Source organism: Gymnoscopelus microlampas (genome assembly GCF_963454915.1).
Source record: "Gymnoscopelus microlampas genome assembly, contig: SCAFFOLD_188, whole genome shotgun sequence".
NCBI classification, from domain to species: Eukaryota; Metazoa; Chordata; class Actinopteri; order Myctophiformes; family Myctophidae; genus Gymnoscopelus; species Gymnoscopelus microlampas.
In genome coordinates, this window is record NW_028155885.1 from 25,839 (window position 1) to 42,761 (window position 16,923).

General features: G+C 40.5%; 2 long non-coding RNA genes across 2 annotated transcripts; both read left to right on the forward strand.

Annotated features, from left to right (window-relative positions):
- The first annotated feature begins 705 nt into the window (after positions 1-705).
- On the forward strand, positions 706-2,933 carry LOC311041192. The gene is made up of 3 exons (XR_014600365.1): positions 706-1,060; positions 2,292-2,522; positions 2,775-2,933. It is a non-coding gene; the product is annotated as an uncharacterized lncRNA (long non-coding RNA).
- Positions 2,934-5,855: 2,922 nt separating this feature from the next.
- On the forward strand, positions 5,856-7,850 carry LOC311041193. Its single transcript, XR_014600366.1, has 3 exons — positions 5,856-6,195; positions 6,491-6,637; positions 7,434-7,850. It is a non-coding gene; the product is annotated as an uncharacterized lncRNA (long non-coding RNA).
- The last annotated feature ends 9,073 nt before the right edge of the window (positions 7,851-16,923 follow it).

Sequence of the window (16,923 nt, forward strand, 5' to 3'; positions counted from 1 at the left end):
AGACAGCTTTGTGTGTATTTACTATGAATATCGCCCCTATACTTAAAGGGATAGTTCGGATTTTTTGAGTATTTTTTGTAAGAAATACTTACCATTAATGTAGCGGTAGAAAAGGTATTAATTATTTGCCTGAGTCCCATGGTCAGAGATCTGGTCGGGATCTGGTGAATATGAAGTAGTTCCATGGTTTGGCGGGGGCCGCTAATTCAAAATAAATCCATCCAAAAAAATAGCGTCATTTGTATTGTTGTCATATTTTAACAATATAGCGCAGGTTTGGTTCAACTTTGACCCCTCTGTCACATGGTACTATTTTTTGTGTCATATCACTGCGCCGCGGCGGCAGGCTACTCTCCCGAAGCTAGGTGCTCTACAGTCCGCCGATCAGCTGTTTCCTGTTTGGCAGTGTTGCCAGATTGCGATAGAAATATCTATGAAAACAAGCCCAAAACAAGAGACTAATGATAACAAGCGACCTGTATACACATCGTATACACACGTTGTGAGCTTGTAGATCGGCTATTTGCAATACATATATATTATATATATATTGCAAATAGCCGATCTACAAGCTCACAACGTGTCTTCATAGAAATACTTCATAGCAAAGCAAGTAACCAGACATGGCAACACTGTGTTGATCACTCTGGGCTGCTGTTTCAAACTTTCACGTTCACGGTTTATTTCAACACGGAGTGATTTCAACATGTCAGATAGTTTTATAATAGTTTTGGTTTCTTTATAAGTTGTTTTGGCTTCTTTATAAGTTGTGTGTCACATAGGAATATCAAAAATCAGTATGGTGCGTACTTGCGATTATCGTGGATGTCCTAATAAGAGCATTACTGGATCAACAAAGTTCTTTCATCGTTTCCCTATGGATAAAGCCACGAGAGAACTTTGGCTTGTTGCAGCGGGTTTGAACATTCATACCAAGTTACCCAGGATAAAACAACTTCGAATATGTAGTGATCATTTCACTGAAGACGATTATGGCCCTACACAGAAGAAAACACATGTTTTGAAGTGCAGTGCTGTGCCTGGATCCTCAACAACCCAGGTAAGACAGACAGACAGACATGCAGTACATAACATCAACCACAAAAACGTCTATTGTTGCCTACACATTTCTACTTCTAAGTTCACATGTGTACGACTTTGAATGTAGCATTATAATTGATGAACGTGTGATACTGTGAACCAGAGAAATGTAGTCAAGATGTTTAGTTGCCTCAATTGTGTTGATATATATATATATATATATATATATGTATATATGTATATATGTATATATATATATATATATATATATATATATATATATATATATATATATATATATATATATATGTATATGTGTATGTATATATGTATGTATATGTATATATATATATATATATATATATATATATATATATATATATATATATATATATATATATATGTGTATATGTGTGTGTGTATATATATATATATATATATATATATATATATATATATATATATATATATATATATATATATATATATATATATATATATATATATATATACATATATACATATATATAACTGTCCTATCCGTCCTGTCTGTATAAGTGTCCTATCTGTCCTGTCTGTATAAGTGTCCTATCCGTCCTGTCTGTATAAGTGTCCTATCCGTCCTGTCTGTATAAGTGTCCTATCCGTCCTGTCTGTATAAGTGTCCTATCCGTCCTGTCTATGTAAGTGTCCTATCCGTCCTGTCTGTGTAAGTGTCCTATCTGTCCTGTCTGTGTAAGTGTCCTATCCGTCCTGTCTGTATAAGTGTCCTATCTGTCCTGTCTGTATAAGTGTCCTATCCGTCCTGTCTGTATAAGTGTCCTATCTGTCCTGTCTGTATAAGTGTCCTATCCGTCCTGTCTGTGTAAGTGTCCTATCTGTCCTGTCTGTGTAAGTGTCCTATCCGTCCTGTCTGTATAAGTGTCCTATCCAATTGTTACAGTATCCGCCATTTCTCAGCCATTTCGTGATTATTCCTGTCTTACCTCACTTTGAAAGAGGCTAAGACTCTTTCAAAGTGACACATGTATTTATAGGCTGCTATACGTCACTAGCCAATTAGATCACACTATTTCACCGTATTGTCACGTGTCACGTGAGGCTTGACCAATGTTAGCTTGTGAAAAAAAAAGTGAAAACAATGTCTCCTGGCGGAGACAATAATATTGTTAGACTTCAACAGGCGTGCACAAACACACATGTACACACACCTGTGTAAGTCTGATTCTATGTCATAATATTGTTTACAGGGATCCATTTCTGTTGTGATGGATGCGACTGAAACATCTGAGGCCATAATGGATCCCAGTCCTGAAGAAGCTAGGCAAATGTTTTTAGGATTAGAACAGTCTACCCCTCAGAATATGGGAGATTCCTGCCTGAAGTTTCTTCTCACCAGCCCTGACCATGCTGTTCCAAGAACAAGGGCATCATCTTCAGGAACCTATCTTGCTATGCCTGCCACCTGGACACAGTCACAGGTAGTTGCTGATAGGTACAATTTATCTAGCATAGTTTAGCTCCAAAACAGCTGATGTTACACATTCTGTAAAATATACAATTATGATTAGGGCCCAGTGAACTTAGTAATCATGAACACATTACACATAATGCACAATGCAAATAATGCAAAATCTAATTGTTATGTGGTAGTTGTGTGTATACTAGTGTATACTATAGAAAATGTAGTTAGTCACTTCACTCACAAGTCCATTTGAATTTATGTTTTACAGTTACCGATTCCAAGCTCAGCAGTTGCATCTGACGCTCTGGAGACGAGCATGAGTTCCATGGAACTAACCCCATGTGAAAAAGACAGCACATTTCATACACAAAGCAGTACACGTACTCCCGTGGAAACATCCTTCTCAGATGATAGCACTGATTGGTCCGAACGAAAGTGGATTGTAAATGAATCAGCCCTCATGAAACTGTTTTCCACTTGTCACACATGTGGTCAAATCATTGATGAGTCTGAAAGAAAAACTACTCCTAACGGATCCATGATAAAGATTGAGTGGACTTGTAATGGTGGGCACAGTGGAACATGGCAATCTTGTCCTGATGTCCGTGGAATGCCTGAGAACAACTTGGTATCTTCAGCAGCTATTCTTTTCACTGGGACAACACAGACTGAAATTACAGAGTGGGCTGATCTTGTCAACTTACAGCTTCCTAGAAAGACTGCTTATTATTCACTGCAGTCAACTTATCTCATACCAGTTGTCTATGAAGCCTACACTGAAATGCAGGAACAAATTATGTCCAATCTCCAGGAAATAACGTGCGAAGGTGGACATATTGACGTTGGAGGTGATGGCAGGTAGTTACTGTACTGTAGTTTCAGCTTGTGTTTATATATATATATTTTTTTTACTATTATTCATTAAATATTTATTCCAATAAATGGGTGCAGTTGATTTATGTACTATACACATAGACTGCAGATGTTTCTAGTGTCTTTAGTCTTGAAATCAAGTGCTGCTGCACTACTATTGAAACTAAATTGATCAAATTCCATTGTTTGATATCAGGGTCTAGTGCTAACCCCCTGAAACCAGCACCATCAAGCATAAACTAATGTGTATTTATTTGCTTTTTTGAATGGAAATTGAATCTTGTAATCCGCATCTGGAGCTGTATAATTGACTCCCTCTTTGTCTGTCTACAGGTCAGATTCCCCAGGTTTCAGTGCTAAATACACTTCCTACAATTTCATGGATGACTCAACCAAGAAAATAATAAAGTCAGAATTAATTCAGGTAACATTTTTCATCCTATTGTGTTGTTGTGTCACTGTACCTGTGGCCATATAGATATGGATACATCATTGGCCTTTACTTACTTTAGTGGGTACCTGTGATTGTGCTTGTGTTTGTTTATCGTTGATCCAAAAAGGTATCCGAGACTACAAGTTCATCTGCGATGGAGGCTGAAGGTTTCCAGAGGGGGCTGAATGCCTTGCAGGGTCGTGGAGTCAGTATTGATGTTGTCACCACAGATCGTCATCCATCCATAAGGAAGATCATGCGAGAGAAGTACCCGAAACTTAGACATCAGTATGATCCATGGCATGTTGCAAAAGGTAATTGTGTTGAATGTTTTCCTTTGTCTATTGTGTACACTGCCATCGTCTGTGGGAGAGGAGGGGGGAGTACAGGAAACTGATCGAGGACATTGTGGGCTGGAGTTGGACTTTGCTGGCTGGAAGTTGAGGCGGTAGAGTCATACACATATTGGTGTGCAGCTAGACTACAAATTAGACTAGTCAGAAAACACAGACTGTCTTTACAATAAGGGTCAGAGTAGGCTGTATTTCTTGTTGTGGAGACTGTCTTTTTTCAACATCTGCAGGAAGTTCCTGCCGAGCAAAAATGTGCCAAAATGGCCTGTTAGACTTTTCTGCTGACATTCAATGTTGTGACATTCATGACATTCAATGGGCTTCAGGTGTGTGCCAGTCACATGTGTGTGACTGCCTCACAGGTGAGTGACTGCCTCACAGGTGAGTGACTGGCACCTGAACATGGGTTCTGCATCTTTGTTGAGTTTGTGTGTATGCTCCAAGCAGCAACACTGCCCCCATGGAAAGATGCCACTTTTGTCAGGATAAGGCCCGTGCAACAGGGCAAGTGAAGCTGGTGTTCCGTGTACCCCTTGCTTCACTGAGGAACCATACATTTACAGGCAAGATTTGCACAACGGTACCAAAGACAGATGTAAAAGTTGCAGGGCCCATGCTCAGGTGCCAGTCACACACCTTTGACTGCAAATGGTACCAGGGCTGACATCAAATAATGCATAATCTGCGTAACGGAACACCAGCTTCACTTGCCCTATTGCACACGCCTTATCCTGAAGGGACAAACGTGGCATCTTTCTATGGGGCAGTGTTGCTGCTTGGAGCATACACAAACTCAACAAAGTTGCAGAACCCATGTTGCAGAACGCAAAGTTGCAGAACCCACCTCTCAGCAGGTGTGTGCTGGCAGGTCGCTCAAAACAAGAGCGATTACCAGCAAAAGCATATTGGGTTATTGGCTTACAAGCTGTACCTCGTTGTAAAGGTGACTAATCACCGATAAAAATGATATATAACACTTTACTGATTGGTATTAGTAAAGGGAAGATATAATGGCCCAAATTCAAGTTTCCTTACATTTTGTGAGCAGTTTATTTATATTGTAGTTATAGCTGTGCTTTTTAACTGTATCTTTTACACTTTTAAACATCTTATAACTTATAGGTTTTTACTGCATTCTATTTCCATTGATGTAATGTATTGTATATGTTCATCTTGCTTCTTTTTATTGACAATCTGTATGAATGTATTGCAACTGCTGAAATGAATGAATGATGAATGAAAATTGCTGAAATGTATTTCCTCACTTTTGTAGGTGAACTATTGTCTGTGTATTGTATCTGTAGTATGTTGTTGTATATGTGTGTATTTGGGTGTGACGGACCCCATGAAGAATAGCCATGCTTAGGCAAGAACCATAATAAAGTAAACAGGAGCTATTGAACAGAACACATTTCCTTCAGGGTTAATAAAGTATATATCTATTTTATCTACTGTAACACATCTAGTTTGTTATAAAAGTAGATTTTTGTTTTCAAGGTTATACTGTTATTTATTACTGTTGTGTAGTTTACCAGTTTATTCCTTGTCTTTCTTCTTTTCTGTTATGTAGGCATAAAGAAGAAGGCAGCTGCAGTATCGAAGAAGAAATGCAACCGGGAATTGCAGCCATGGATCAAGTCGATGAGCAATCATCTTTGGCGGTCTTGCAGCAGTTGTGGTGGTGATGAAAGGGTGATTAATTTAATTGTATTTGTAATAATTTCTTAGTTGGCCTGATTCCAAATTTAAATCATAAATACTAAATGAGACAAAATGTTATTTGCTCTAACAATGTGTGAAGGAATTGAAACGCCGGTGGACCTCTATCTTGTTTCATGTTTGTGGCATTCACCGCTGGGAAGCTGATGGACAGGAGTACAAGTGTTACCATGATGAGCTCAGTGGTGACCAACAGAGAAGGAAGAAGTGGCTGCAGAAGGGCAGTGCTGCATACAATGCCCTCAAGGCTATTGTACTTGATAAGAATCTCTTGAAAGACCTGGATCACATGACATTGTTCAAGCACACTGGTAAGATGGAATCAGTTCATGAATATTAGTACCCAAGCTGTAACATTTATATTTTGAGGCTAGAACAATTCCCAGCAAACAAAACATACAGAGGTGTTGGCAGGCAACTGACACAATTTATTTTTAGAGGATACTATTGTATCTGATTATTTGATGCGTTACCTGTTATTAGAGCAAACAATTCAATAGGAAATGTTTATATAAAAGATTGTTTTATCTAATTTGACTGGTCATTGACTTTTCTAATAGAAATGCATGGCACACAATATCTAAATGATGGCATGTATTTGTTCAGGGGCTCTTGAAGTGTACCACAGCTCTCTGCTAAAGTATGCCGAGAAGAGAAGACACTTCAAATATGTCACCATGCAGGCAAGAATCCAACTGAGTGTCATTGACCACAACCACAATGTTGGCCGTCAACATGCTACTACTCAGGCTGGTAAGCATGTTTGAGGGGACAAAAAAACTTCCATCTCAACTTGACACAACAGTGTCCATCATTCTGTATACTTAGCCCCATATAGTACCTCTCCCTCCGCTATGTAGCTCCGAGATGAGGTCCTATATCGTTCTCTGCCGTTCGGCTGAAAAATGTCCGCACATTTGCCACTTTACATGTTTCTTACCCCTTTCTGCACATCCGATCCAAAAAGTGAAAGTATTCTGAAATGATCACAGATGTTTGAAATTTTAACTCACCATAAAATCTAACAAACGAGTTGAAAAAAGCACTTTATTTGCCTCTCTCCTCAGCCGGTTCAATAATATTATGCATTAGAAGATGCAATTCAACATTTGACCAGTAGGGGAATCAGTAATGTTATCTCTATGGGCGCAACTCTTGCCCAATGTCTTAAAAACATGTAACCGGCGGAGGAGAGAGGCGAATAAAGTGCTTTTTTCAACTCGTTTGTTAGATTTTATGGTGAGTAAAAATTTCAAACATCTGTGATCATTTCAGAATACCTTTACTTTTTGGATACGATGTGCAGAAAGGGGTAAGAAACATGTAAAGTGGCAAATGTGCGGACATTTTTCAGCCGAACGGCAGAGAACGATATGGAACCTCATCTCGGAGCTATACAGCGGAGGGTGAGGTTCCGATTGGAGCTACTGTATACTATGCACTCCAAAACCTAAATGTTAAAACATTGAGAAAAACATGGAATGGAATCATATTACCACCTGAATGTTCTAAATGTATATGATGTGTTTTTGTAATATTACTCCCCCAGGGAAAAAAAAGGTCAATCTATTTCACTCCAAACTGTCAACTCAATGGCTTTCAAGGAAGCTCTATGAGCCTACTACCCAGGAATTTCGAAGCGACTTGGTACTGCGGGTCATTCAACGGCGACTTGACAACAACATCAAGCTTGGAGATGATCGCTTCCACATCCATCCTTCAGTTGATCTACCTGCCAATATAGCTCGAACTCCAAAGCCTGACAAAGATTCTTTGATTTTAGAACATACAACACGTTTTCCAGTGCATAATCTGTTGGATAGTAGTACAGAGAGTCTTTCTGATACTGACACTTAGTTAGACAGAAATTACAGCTTGCCAATGTAAAAAGCATCACTATTTTCAATGTTGTCACCCACTGTACTTATTGTACTAGAACCTTACACAGAAAACCTTTTATACAGAAATAAAAATGTTGATGCTGTCTATTGATACAGAGCGTTATCATTTCAGTTATCGTTTGTGTATGTGTGTGCACAATTGTGTATATATAGTATGTATATTATTGCAATCAAATATGTTGTTGCCAAGAATGAAAAAATGTATTATGCAGTGTTTGTCCAACTTGGTACCCCTAGTGTCCAAAATTACAATGTTCACATGTGAAGTAGAATTGCTGGTCCTCGGTGTGTGGGTCTTTTTGCTCGGACCCCCCTATGCAGCAAGCACAAAAGTGTGTAAATATATATATATATATATATATATGTATGTATATATACATACACACACACACACACACACAGTATGTGTAAACACATTTCAGTATCAATTGATAATATTCCAGCCCAAAATTATTTTTCAGTTTTATTATTTACTATTGCACATATCAAAACACAATATTGAGCAATAAAGAATTCTGAAAAAAGTTCCAATTAACTAAAACAAATTCCAAGAGTCCTCTGCTTCCTTGTATCCGACATATTCTCCATTTGCTGATGGATAAATCACTCGAATGGCTTTCACCACACATGAGGGGAGAGGTCTCCTGTTTCCTAGACCAAGCGTTCTTCCTTGGAGGACCCATTCCAACACCATCCTGTACCCAACCAGCCTGTATTGCCTGAAACACAAAATGAAATCTTTAGTGTGTGCATACTGTTTATGTAAAGTGGAACATTTTACTCATATTGATGTTTTTCTGTAGCTCTGATTTACTGTACATTAGGAAAAGTTTTCTATTGATGTAGAACATTGGTTCTCAAAGTGGGGTTCGGGGACCCCCAGGGGTACTTGAGGGGGTTCCAGGGGGTACCCAGCAAAATTTGTAAATATAGCATCAGAATAATTATTTTATACTTTGGCTATTCAAAAATAGTAGATCTACAAGCTGCTATTTGTTGAAAAATCTTGAACATTTGTGCAAATCTTTGAATATATATATATTTTAAAGCGAACATTTGTAACTCAAATCTTTGCTCCTGGGGGTCCCTGGAACAAAATATTTTTAGATGGGGGTCAAATACATATCATTTTGGGGGTCCTTGTCATGAAAAAGTTTGAGAACCACTGATGTAGAATGACTGAAGTATTGCAATTGACATTTAGAGGCATAATTTATGAGATAACTTACTCGACTGACAACTGGCCATCAGGTCCAGCAGGCTTGGGACGCTCTTTCCAGTTTATTTTAGGAATATGGAAAACGGCTTTCAACACACCAGTGTTCAGAAGATAAGGGAATTCTGGGTGGTTGATGATGCAGCAGCAAGAACTAGCAGATGCAGATGCGCTGCCTTCCTCTGCCACCGGGAGAGATGTGCTGGCCAGCCTGGCCTCCTCTGACATCGAGAGAGCTTGCATCTGTGGAAACAGTGGCATGGCCAGATCCCATTCACCACAGCAGTAGCTCTCCGGCTCTGTGGGCATTTGCTGGCATTTAGTACACGTACACCACCAGGTATCATTCTCTCGCACTCTTGTTGCAGCTGTTGGCGCGGCTTCTCTCGACCTCCTCTCTCTCTCAGCCCGTTCTACATCCATCTGATGAAGTTCTTCATCTGTATATTCAGGTTCATACAGATATCCCATGGGATGTGCAGTAAAAGCAACATCTTCATCACTTTCATCGTAGTCTGAACTATCTGACATGTTGAAATCACTCCGTGTTGAAATAAACCGTGAACGTGAAAGTTTGAAACAGCAGCCCAGAGTGATCAACACAGTGTTGCCATGTCTGGTTACTTGCTTTGCTATGAAGTATTTCTATGAAGACACGTTGTGAGCTTGTAGATCGGCTATTTGCAATATATATATAATATATATGTATTGCAAATAGCCGATCTACAAGCTCACAACGTGTGTATACGATGTGTATACAGGTCGCTTGTTATCATTAGTCTCTTGTTTTGGGCTTGTTTTCATAGATATTTCTATCGCAATCTGGCAACACTGCCAAACAGGAAACAGCTGATCGGCGGACTGTAGAGCACCTAGCTTCGGGAGAGTAGCCTGCCGCCGCGGCGCAGTGATATGACACAAAAAATAGTACCATGTGACAGAGGGGTCAAAGTTGAACCAAACCTGCGCTATATTGTTAAAATATGACAACAATACAAATGACGCTATTTTTTTGGATGGATTTATTTTGAATTAGCGGCCCCCGCCAAACCATGGAACTACTTCATATTCACCAGATCCCGACCAGATCTCTGACCATGGGACTCAGGCAAATAATTAATACCTTTTCTACCGCTACATTAATGGTAAGTATTTCTTACAAAAAATACTCAAAAAATCCGAACTATCCCTTTAAGGCTGACAAATAACGTAATACACATCCATTCTCTCTCTACGTCCTGCGTGTCTGGAGGATGTTGGGTCTTTTGAGCAATTGAGCCAATGTGTATTCTCAGAATCCCATTTCACACTCGAGTGTGAAATGTGTCTGTCTGTGTCCCTCATTCACAGAACCGGTTTTCTACGTCATGACATAAGCGCACAATATAAACACCACACACATGTCCTGGCCTCGTTCTCTTCATTTTTGATTCTTGAGACAGCAGAGAGGCAGCAATGGCACCAGCGTAAAAAAAAAAGTTTGTCCAGAGCAAAGTCATCGACGCGAGGACGCCTAAACGAACGGTAGCCACCGCGACCGCCTAAACCACTTTCAGGACAAGCTGCTTCAGGCTGCAGCATCAGTCCTGCTTGGTAAAATAAAGGCTGAACTCAGTGGACATTGGACAATATTTTGCAATAGGCCTACTCGCGTATAAAGATTTCCCGCTTTCCAAACGGGAACTAGTTGCAGTTTGCAGAGTATTGGACTCGAGTCATAGTCACTCGACTCGAGTCTGACTCGAGTCGCATATTTGACGACTTGCGACTCGACTCGGACTTTGTATGTAAAACTTGCAACTCGACTCGGACTTTGAATGTAAAACTTGCGACTTGACTCGGACTTGGAAGGTAAAAGACCAACGAGACTTGAGACTCGACTCGACTTGCTAGCCAATGACTCCCGACTCGACTCGACTAGAGACAAGATGACTCGGACGACTTGTTTTGTCATCGGAGTTCCCCCCCATAATAAACACAGCAGTTGAGATTTCATTTGGCCAGAACTTTCTGAATTTTACTTGAATTCTTATAATTGTAATGTTTATATGATCTGTAAAGTTTATATTTTCATTTGTTATCAGTCATGAATTTATTCATAATTTATTATAATTTATATTCTTATTTTCTGTAATTTATTTCCATGCGCAATTGCGCATAATAAACAGCGCAGTTGAGATTTCATTTGGCCAGAACTTTCTGAATTTTACTTGAATTCTTATAATTGTAATGTTTATATGATCTGTAAAGTTTATATTTTCATTTGTTATCAGTCATGAATTTATTCATAATTTATTATAATTTATATTCTTATTTTCTGTAATTTATTTCCACACGCATCTTCAAGCCACGGTGCCGTAGATACATAACCGGAAAACTCGCCCCAAAACACCATCGCCCCCATTTGTTTTCGCGGACCAGCGGTTCTTGTATTCCTGTAGTTGTTTTACTGAGGATAAGGTTAGAAATAAGTTTACGGTTTGCCATGTTATTAGTTTTACTGAGGTTAAGTTTAGGAATAAGGTTAGGTTTAGGCATAGTTTAATGAGGTTACGTTTAGGAATACCAGGTGAATATCACCGGATTTCCCCCGGGGTGACTGTTTTGGGGCGAGATTTTGGGGCGAGTGTTTGTCTGCAGTGGGCAACAGCGCATGCGTCCGCAATAATGCTATCAGGATCAGATTATTAGATATTATTATCAGATATTAGAAGTATATTGGGTACCAAATATACTTACCAAAGAAGTTTTACTCTGGGAAGGTTTTCAGACTCATCCATTCATTGCACTGACCAAAGTTTATTGTAGGCCAAAGATTTATATATTTGTAATGGTTAAGGTTTCTTTATACCTGCCCAATAATCTCTCTCTCTGTGTGTGCGTGCATATATATATATATATATATATATATATATATATATATATATATATATATATATATATATATATATACATACATACACACACACACACACACACACACACACACACACACACACACACACACACACACACACACACACATATCTAGGTGTGCCCTGGGATCTTTTGGCTATGCCAGGTTCTCAAAAAGGTTGAGAAACACTGCTTTAGTGTAATTTAGCCTTTCCCAAGTTCTAACTAAATTATCAGACATGTAATGTTGTAATGGATAAATGAACAGCTTTATGCTGGTTTAATTCTTGACTTTAAGATACGGTTTCTCTCTTCAAGATATAAATCTGAGTGCTTTGTGGGTGGGCTGGGGAACAATAGTAGTGAGGGACTTGACACAACCTTGTGACTCGACTTGTGACTCGGCTTGACTTGCCCACAACAGAAAGACTTGGGACTCGACTTGGACTTGGGACCAAATGACTTGGGACTCGACTTGGGACTCGGACCTGAGGGTGGATTGACTTGGGACTCGACTTGGACTTGGGACCAAAGACTTGGGACTCGACTTGGGACTCGGACCTGAGGGTTGGATTGACTTGGGACTCGACTTGGACTTGGGACCACATGACTTGGGACTCGACTTGGACTTGGGACCAAACGACTTGGGACTCGACTTGACTCGGACCGGAGCGACTTGAACAATACTCTGGCAGTTTGTATTCGATTCATGGAGGATGGAGGACTCATCAAAGAGCGGGCAGTGGAATTTATTGACACTGCGGATTTAACTGCACGGTGCATCACAAAGCGCTCCTAAAAGAAACCAATCATCTACCAACTATTGTAGGCTACCCGTGTCTAAGCTAAAACATAAACATGTAGGTCGCCTACATAGGCTACTTTGGTAAATAAATCTGGTTATTTGAAGAGGAGGTTATTCAACTCTCCAGCTGTCTATCTGCGACTCTCTCCCCCCCCGCCCCCCCTTGCGCTGCAACTACATGCAAAAAGGCCGTTCGCAGCTCGCGATGCTTAAATGAAGAAATGTGCACGGAAAATCATCTAAAACTATGCTAAATAAACCCCAAAAAAATATCAAAAATAAAAGCGGGGCTTTATTGTGGCTTAAATAGATTCAAGTCGACACTTATTAATGTTTTGGTGCATTCTATAATTGAATACAAAATTCTGATCCCTCCATAGTCTATAGTCTATATGTCTACCTCTGCAGTGCCTGAGTGCCTGTGACAACAGGCGGCCGTTCAAAATTTTTCGGAGCAAAGAGGGGGCGTCTCCCTGCATGAATCCAAGTTGCAGCAACCAATCGGTGTTCGGAGCAAAGAGGGGGCGTCTTCCTGCATGAATCCAAGTTGCAGCAACCAATCGGTGGCAACCAGACCCTTTTTTAGCAAACCGGCCCCCTTTTTCCCACAAACAGAGAGTTGCCTAAAACCCCGCCCCCTTTTCACCTAAGCCACGCCCCTCTTTATAAGCCCTCAGAGGTTAACTCCCCGAATTCCTCAGATGCCTCAAACCTGATCATAGAGGACGGCTCGCTTGCGCTCTGCCGTCCTAAAAAACTGGAAATTCTGCATGATGAGTAGGCTACTTTCTACTTTTTGTACTTTAAGTACATTTTGATACTTTTACTCAAATAAATTTAGAATTCCGGACTACATTGCAGTATTGATACTTTTACTTAAGTAAAACAATGTAGTACTTTTTCCACCAGTCACACCCCTGACCCGCCATGCCCTCCCTTTCATACAGACGTCGATTTGGCTCTGTGACTATACATCCACTGGCGGCTTAACGCATGAATAACAATGCTCCCCATTCCGTGTCTCTACTTTTTATACAAAACAAACAGTTAGGCAGAATAGGGGTGCAACATTGCCGCCTTGAACAGGCTGTTTAAAAGGCACTATTGTCTAGTGTAACACGCTAAATTTGGCATGTCGGAGATCGATGGAAGCATTGATCGTGCAGATCACAATAGCTAAGTGGTGAATACAAAACTCACACAAACCCACTGTAATTAATTAGCAACAGGCAGGAACTTCACAAACTTATAAGTATGATTGACTACACTAATATGCAAGTGTGGGGGAAGGTATTCCCCACACTTTTAGTGGCTCAGATTTTGCATGATAAAAAAAAATGTGTATGGGTTATTGTGACTGCCTTGCTTGACTACAAATATGCATGAGGCGGTAATGACTTCCCACCCAGCAGATGCCCAGAGCCCGGTGCTGAAGGGGACATTAGCATTGTAGCTTTACTAGCACCCATTAGCAGTAAACAAATGCACCTGTCTCTGTTTACCATCTCCGCTATATTGCCTCTGACAACACGCCGACGCCGAGTCATAAACACAGAGGAGGAGCAATTCATCTTTATTGTGCGTGTAATCATTCTAAACATCCACGTGGCCTGGGCTGTCCCTCCACGACAGGTAGCGAGATCGCCTGATAGAAATCCACCCCCCTCCCCCCCCGTGGATGAGCGATCCCATTGGCCCAGAGACAGGAAAGTGTGGATGTTTTGTAAATAATAGATACACAGAAAAATAAAGGTGCCAACTGGAAACCAAAGCTGGCTCTTCAGAGTGATGCTATAGAAGAACCATTTTTGGTTCCAGAGACCAAGGTTTAATGGCTCTACAGTAGAACCCATAACCGCTTAAACCCTATGTATACACTTCAACAACCTGTGTCGCGCAGGGGTCTATACTTTTTTCCCCCTCGACACCAAATCTTTTAATCGAAAATAGCCGATCTACAAGCTCACAACGCATAGCAACGCGAAACGTCGTGAGCTTGTGGATTAGCTATTTTCGGCGAATGTTCACCGATTAACACATGCCCAAATTGGAGATGCTATAGGGTTTAAATGGTTAACGGTGCCTCAAAAAGAACCATCAAAAAATGTTCTTTGACAAAATAAAAGGCTCTAGAACCATATGAGGAACATGAAGAACCATTCACAAAAATAACACGGTTCTTTAGTAGGTGATGGTTCTTCGTGGAACCATATAGTATTTTCAAAAGAACCATTTAAGAACCATTATGTTTTCCCGTGTGATAATGTATCATTCTGCTCTTTCCGTTGCGGTTGCCTATGTGCCTTTTTCCTCTTGGTAAACAGCAGGCGTTGGTGCTGCAGGCGTACAGTTGACTGTATGATATAATGGCTGTTATTAGTGAGCATGATTAAAGGCAACCAGGAGGGGTAGTGGGCAGGTGTGGCGCTGATGAGCAGAGTGACGGTGTTAATGGACTGAGGCTCCAGGGAGGTGGCCTCCGCGCGCAGCGCCGATCCGTCTTGATTTCCACACAGTGCCTCCTTTAATTAAACTAGCTGTTTAACCCCGGTCACCAGCCAACCTGGCCATGCATATAGACGGGTGGGGACTGCATTGGGACGCACCCGAACATTACTTAGAGCAATTCCAGGATGGATTCCAAAAAAGAACTGCAAACATATCCGCTCTCCTAGACAGTGGTGGAAAGTAACTAAGTGTTGTAGCCTACTTAATAAAACATTTGAGGTATTTGAACTTTATTGGAGTATTTCCAATTTTCAATACTTTTACTTCTATTCCACTACATCTCAAAGGCAAATATTGTACTTTTACTCCACTATAAGTATGCTATTTCAAAACTTTTAAATTACTAGTTACTTTGTAGATTTTGATTATTATTACAAAACCACTTCAGACCTACAGTATATACACTTTGGCAATTCGAAAATAGCCGATCTACAAGCTCACAACGTGTCACAAAAGCGACACGATGTGAGCTTGGCTATTTTCTTGCTTGTAGATCGACTATTTTCAAAGGATTTTTATACATTTTATACATGTGAAAACTTGTGAAATGGGACCTTCTACATAATGAGTATACTTTAACCTTTGGTACTTTAAGTATATGTTGATGCTAATACTTTTGTACTTTTACTCAAGTAAATTTTGAATAGCATACTTGTAACAGACTATTTCTACAATAGGGTATTGATACTTTTACTTCTTAAAAGTATCAACAGCTCTGCTCCATACAAATTACATACGTATGTATAGTACATAAACAAATATAGGCTGACAATATTATTGTCAGGGTTGTTGTTGTTGATGTTTTATTTATTCGGGCCGGGGGGGTCAGTTCTCTTCGGGGGGTTTCTGTTGCAATAACTGGAATGGTGCGGTCATTAGAGTACAAATCTCTGCCCACCGGAACGGGGGGGGGGGTATAGCTTTATTGGTGTGGTACGCTAAGCATTCTTACTTGGTGATCCACCAGAGAGCCCCGGGGTCATAGCTATGGGAGTGTTCAGACTGTTCCAGACTATATTCTGAATAAATGCTAGCTTGCATAATGTCGTCAGACCAGGACATTAGTCTGAGATGAACATGTACAGGTTTTGTATCTTCAAAAGAGGATAATGCTACTATCTCCCATCATGCAACAGGCAATCCTACAACCGCCTTTCCCCTTAGGCTCAACTTTCTTCCAGGAGAAACTCTGTGCATTCGCCCCTCAGAGTTGCATTATAACACTCCAGATTTGACTGTGTAAAGTTCTGTGCTGGTGAGTGGTCAATGCTGTGACACCCTCCTGAAATGTTCGCCACAAAACCGCTGCGTGCGCGGGCCGACACAGCGAGCGTATAGCAACCAGATGGAATATAGAGTGCTGGGCTGTAAACCGTTAGTGCTCTGCTATCTGTGAGATGTGTCCGCTGCTCTTCCCTTGAGAAGAGAGAGAGAGAGCGATGGCACGGAGATAAGACACCCAGGGATGCTTTCTCTTCACATGGGGGCACAGGGGGAATTAACGTTGTCCTCCTCCCGAGTGAAAATGAAAAAAGAAAGTTATTATCTTCATCACCTAGCTTCCAGAGCTGACACGACGCTACACCTTTACTCAAGATAAGACCTAATCTGGGCTCTTGTTTATTTCTTTATTTACCTGTGTCAAGGTTAGGAGCTATGGCACACGGAACACCCAGCTCCTGTCCAATCAAATCCAGCAAACATGGGTTATGGC